This window comes from Rhinoderma darwinii, unplaced genomic scaffold (assembly GCF_050947455.1).
Source record: "Rhinoderma darwinii isolate aRhiDar2 unplaced genomic scaffold, aRhiDar2.hap1 Scaffold_495, whole genome shotgun sequence".
NCBI lineage: Eukaryota > Metazoa > Chordata > Amphibia > Anura > Rhinodermatidae > Rhinoderma > Rhinoderma darwinii.
Genome location: NW_027464042.1, coordinates 207807 through 213806, shown reverse-complemented (window position 1 = coordinate 213806; position 6000 = coordinate 207807). Strand labels below are relative to the sequence as shown.

At 50.3% G+C, this 6000-nt stretch overlaps 2 non-coding genes across 2 annotated transcripts; both read right to left on the bottom strand.

Moving 5' to 3' along the window:
* Positions 1 to 871: 871 nt before the first annotated feature.
* LOC142720238 (U2 spliceosomal RNA) lies at positions 872 to 1062 on the bottom strand. Its single transcript, XR_012873047.1, has one exon. It is a non-coding gene; the product is annotated as a U2 spliceosomal RNA (small nuclear RNA).
* Positions 1063 to 2402: 1340 nt separating this feature from the next.
* LOC142720247 (U2 spliceosomal RNA) lies at positions 2403 to 2589 on the bottom strand. The gene has a single exon (XR_012873052.1). It is a non-coding gene; the product is annotated as a U2 spliceosomal RNA (small nuclear RNA).
* Between the last annotated feature and the right edge of the window lie 3411 nt (positions 2590 to 6000).

Here is a 6000-nt window from a genome sequence, read left to right as displayed (position 1 = left end):
ACTATGACACGTGCAAAGTTCCGTCTGAACTTTATATAAGACGGTGCGGCTCAGTCAGTCACTCAGTGTTGCCTGAGAGGGCAACACTGCAACAGCCGGCCGCCAGGCTGTCTTTTTTTTGCACATTTATTTGCCTCCAGGAGGCCACAAGAGGGAGACAAGGGACTGCAAAATGGAAAATAGGCATCCACCAACTTTACAGACAACTTCTCTTTGCTCCTACAACCTCCATCCTTGCACAGTTTGTTATTCTTCCAGGTAACATAGTAACAAATCCAAATTGCTGCTCTCTTTGTAGGCAAGCAAGGGTTTGTTGCAACTGCAATTCTTACTTCTTCTTGGAAATGTAGGGACGACAGTACATTCCATCACATCCATCTAGTGTACACAGGTAGGTCCATTGTGGCGGGCGGGCTGCTTTAATGGCTGTTTGCTGTTCCCCCTACTCCACTCCACTATTTGACTGTGGTGCTGCATCAATCAATCAGTGGCTGGCTCAGGTGCAGCTCTTTAACCTACCTAAAAGGGAGGGCGGAGAGAAGACAAGGAAGGTGAATGAGCTGTTCCAATGTGAAATGCCGGAAACACAGAAACACAGAAGACACACACACACACACACACACACACACACACACACACACACACACACACACACACACACACACACACACACACACACACAACAAGAGGTGGCAATGTATTAATTAATTGCATTTAATAAATGAGCTCATTATCACACATGACTGTACAAATGCATTGTCCAACAGGTGTTGAAATAATGGGATTAAAAGGGGAGATCCCATCAGAAAGACAAAAACAATAGCAAACACAAATAGCACTTTTGGAATCTGATTTTAGTCAACACATAAGGGAAGGGTGCACCGGTCCTGGAAATACTGCAATACCAGGTCAATGCGTGGAGTGGACAGAGCAAGCTCTATTTCCATCTCCCTGTTCTAAAAATCCATTTAATATATGGTCCCCAGATAGGGGACGTATCAGATATTAAACTGATAAGAACAGATACTACACTTGATCTTAGCCAAAAGGCCGAGAAGCGATAACCCGAGCGGCCCTTGCCTTGCCCGAGCCTGTCCCATACTGCTGTTCACCCCTTGCAGCGATTGATTCAGCCTACTCCTAGGCAATTCCATGGGGCCCTGCAGGCTCACACACATTTACAGCTACTAAGCGGGAGGGAGGTGAATAAAGGCCGGAGAGGAAGCTACACAGGATTTGCTTCTTTTGCTTGCACCACAATGCAGTGCTGAAAGAGGAGGAATCTACATAAAAACGCCTTCCTGGCAACGCCCAAATGCCCTCCTGCCATGCAGATAAACACTGGCAGCGGCAGCAAGTGCATGCCCACAGCCACCCCTTGTTCCTTCACACCTTGTATCAGCTGTAATCCAGTCCAGTCCAGTCCAGTGCTGCCTGCTGAGCAGCACTGACCAACACTGCCTGGGCCCAGGCTTTTATCTCTGAGGCAGGCCCCATTATGATGTCAGAAAGCTGGCTCTGGAATCCTGAGGGCTCCACTATGACACGTGCAAAGTTCCGTCTGAACTTTATATAAGACGGTGCGGCTCAGTCAGTCACTCAGTGTTGCCTGAGAGGGCAACACTGCAACAGCCGGCCGCCAGGCTGTCTTTTTTTTGCACATTTATTTGCCTCCAGGAGGCCACAAGAGGGAGACAAGGGACTGCAAAATGGAAAATAGGCATCCACCAACTTTACAGACAACTTCTCTTTGCTCCTACAACCTCCATCCTTGCACAGTTTGTTATTCTTCCAGGTAACATAGTAACAAATCCAAATTGCTGCTCTCTTTGTAGGCAAGCAAGGGTTTGTTGCAACTGCAATTCTTACTTCTTCTTGGAAATGTAGGGACGACAGTACATTCCATCACATCCATCTAGTGTACACAGGTAGGTCCATTGTGGCGGGCGGGCTGCTTTAATGGCTGTTTGCTGTTCCCCCTACTCCACTCCACTATTTGACTGTGGTGCTGCATCAATCAATCAGTGGCTGGCTCAGGTGCAGCTCTTTAACCTACCTAAAAGGGAGGGCGGAGAGAAGACAAGGAAGGTGAATGAGCTGTTCCAATGTGAAATGCCGGAAACACAGAAACACAGAAGACACACACACACACACACACACACACACACACACACACACACACACACACACACACACACACACACACACACACAACAAGAGGTGGCAATGTATTAATTAATTGCATTTAATAAATGAGCTCATTATCACACATGACTGTACAAATGCATTGTCCAACAGGTGTTGAAATAATGGGATTAAAAGGGGAGATCCCATCAGAAAGACAAAAACAATAGCAAACACAAATAGCACTTTTGGAATCTGATTTTAGTCAACACATAAGGGAAGGGTGCACCGGTCCTGGAAATACTGCAATACCAGGTCAATGCGTGGAGTGGACAGAGCAAGCTCTATTTCCATCTCCCTGTTCTAAAAATCCATTTAATATATGGTCCCCAGATAGGGGACGTATCAGATATTAAACTGATAAGAACAGATTTTTGATTGAAAATTGCTTTATTGACAATCAATCGTCATCATACAAACATTACTGCGACGCAGCGCAAGCCATGAAGCAGCAAATAATAAATAATAACAGTCGTCAAACATAACATGACAGTATAATACACAGTACAGGCTAGCCTATGCTATACATTACACCACATGCTACACTAACATTCTTGCATTCACTAAAGCCAAACAACAAAGCATTACAGACAAGTGATGGGATAGGGGAGTGGGTAGGAGGGGATAGGGAAGGGGGAAATCACAGGCCCGAAGCTTTATTGAAAGACAACACACAAGAAGGGAGAGTGGGGGGAAGGGGAGTATCAGTCCTCTTCCTCATCGACGTCCGGGCTGTCCCAGGTGGAATAGTCTCTGAGCAGGCTGTGGATCAGCCTGCGGCAGTCCTGGACGGACACACTCTCTCTCCGCAAAATTAGACGGTTCCTGGCAAACCATATAGCGTCCTTAAAGCAGTTCATAAGGCGCCAGGCTTCCTGGATTGCTCCATCCGTGGTATTCCCAGGAAATAGTCCATAAAGTACCGAGCGGTACGACAGTCTGTTCCTGGGTACTGAGTCCTTGAGTTCATGTTCCAAGGCTTTCAACAGACCCTGTGCAAAGGGGCACTGCCAGAAAATGTGCAAAGATGTTTCCTCCGTGAAGGGGCACCTGGGGCAGTACCGGGTCTTGCACAGGTTGCGGGCATGCATGAATGACCTAAGAGGCAGTCCTCCCTGGATGGCCATCCATGAAATGTCCTTGTGCCCGTTGGTCAACCTGCCAGATGACACGTTAGTCCAAACAGTCTCCAACGTGTCGGCATGAAGCCCTGGAACAGACTCCAGTGAGTCCTTTGCTCTGATGTGCTTGTGGATCGTCTTAGGTTTCCACAAGTCGGGCTTAAGACCCTCCAGTTGATGCTCCCTCACAAACCGGACGACATCTCCGTAGAACCAGGGAGCGTGCCAGTTGTAAGGGAAGGAGCTGTCCCACTTGTCCCAGCCAAAACCTCGCCAGAGGGGAAGGAGGAAGTAGCGGGACATGGCCTTGCCCGCAGAGCCGTTTGCTGTCCTCAGAGTCCTACGAACACAGTCACATACAAAAGCGATCCGCAACAGAGTGGGAATGTCGGGTATACCCTTCCCACCTTTGCGGGGCTCCTTGTACATAACAGTCCGCTTTACTCTGTCCATTTTCGAGCCCCAGATGAAGCGAAACACAGTCCTGGTAATGGCCCTCGAGACGGTGGCAAGAGGGGGCCATGCCTGTGCAGTGTATTGTAGCACAGGCAAGACTTCGTTACGCAGGACCATTGCTTTGCCCTCAATAGTGAGTTGTCTGAGGCTCCACAGTCCGATCCTTTGGTTGACTTTGGCCAAGCGTTCTTCCCACGACTTTAGGGCTGCACCTTCCTTACCGAACCAGACTCCCAGAATTTTGATGAAGTCCGGCTTGATAGTAAACGGGAAGGAGGCAGGAGAAGGCAGGTACCACTTTCCGAAGAGCATGGCTTCCGACTTCCCGCAGTTGACTTTTGCCCCTGAAGCGCGTCCGAACTCCTCGCAGGTCTGGACGAGTGCAGTCACCGAACTCTGGTCAGCGCAGAAGACGGTCACGTCGTCCATGTACAGCGAGCATTTGACCTCGAAGTGTCCTGGACCTGGTGCGGTGATCCCTCTGATCTCTCCATTCTGCCGGATAGCCTCTGCGAAGAGCTCTATAACACAAACAAAAAGGAGAGGTGAAAGAGGACAGCCTTGTCTAACCCCCGACGATACAGGAAAGGGGTCAGTCTTCCAGCCGTTCACCAGCACCGAGCTGTAAATGTCGCAATACATCAGGTTAACATACAAACAGAACAACCTGCCAAGCCGCAGCCTACGCAGAGCCTTACCCATGAATTCGTGAGAGACCCGGTCAAAAGCCTTCTCCTGATCCAGACTGACCAGGGCCGCGTGTGTACGGCGGCTTTGCATGTAATGCACCGTGTCCCTCACCAGGGCAAGACTGTCGGCCACCCTACGGCCAGGAATGCCGCAGGTTTGGTCCGATCCGATGATCTGTCCGATGACAACCTTCAGTCTGTTGGCCAATACTTTGGCGAGGATCTTGTAGTCCACGTTCAGGAGAGAGATGGGACGCCAGTTTTTCAGGTCACATCTCTCCCCCTTCCGCTTATACAAGATCGTGATCATGCCTTCTCTCAAGGACGGTGGCATTCTACCCTCCACCACCATCTCCTCATAGAGCTCCAGCAGGTCCGGACAGATCAAGTCCCCCAGCGCTACATAGAGCTCTGCTGGGAGACCATCACTGCCCGGGGTCCTGCCGGGTCTGAAGGATTTAGCGGCAGAGAGCAGTTCCTCCACCGTCAGGGGTACATCCATAGCCTCCGTACCTGCAGGATCAAGATGATTAGTGATACCTGACAGGAATTTATCGGCGGCTTCGGGGTCAGTGGTTTTCCGGGAGTAGAGGCTTCGGTAGTAGTCTGTGACGACTCCCATCACCTCCTTCTTCCCAGAATGCATGTTTCCGGTCTCATCTCGAAGTTCCCTCAGGGGCGTGTGGCCGGCATGGAGTTTCCTGAAAAAGAACGAGTTACATTTCTCACCCTTCTCCAGGTTCTCCACCTTGGAACGAAAGACAATTCGCTTGGATTCCTCCTCAAAGTGCCTTTTCAGGCCCTTTTTGGCTTCCTCCAGCTCCTTCCTGACGTCCCAGCCGCATTGAAGGAGGTCTTGCAGGGATCGCAGCTGACGCTGCATCTCTCTGAAGTCTCTCTTCCTCTCACACGCCTGTTGACGACTTTTTGCTTGAAAGAAACAACGAAATTCAACTTTAACATATTCCCACCAGTCACAGGTTTTGTCAAAGAAAACTTTATCATTCCTCCAAACAATATAGGCGTCTCTAAGTTCCGCCAGTACCTCCTCTCTTTCCAGCAGGGCACAATTCAGCTTCCAGGAGCCAGGGCCGGGAGGAAAACCGTGGCCGATGGCACCCTGGAAGAGAATGGCCCTGTGGTCGGAGAAGAAGCAGGGGACCATGGAGTGCCCATGCTGCTTGACTGCCCGGGAGGTGAACACAAAGTCAATCCGAGAACGAAGTGAGCCATCGGGTCGGCTCCATGAATAGTTCACAGAGCCGATCCCCATGGAGCCCACAACGTCCTGCAAGGATGCTTCGGTTACCATCTCGATAAGCAGTTTGGAACTGACATCCAGTTTGATTGAAGTGCCGGAACTTCGTCCATCCTCTTCGATGGGGCAGTTGAAGTCCCCGGCCATCACCACTGCCCTAGTGGTGGCGAGCTGGGTCCGCAGGGTCTGGAATAGTTCCAGGCGCTCAGCCTTCATAGGGGGAGCGTACACGTTGATGAGCCTAATCGGCTCTCCTGCCCAGGAACCGTCTACGACCAACAAGCGGCCGCAG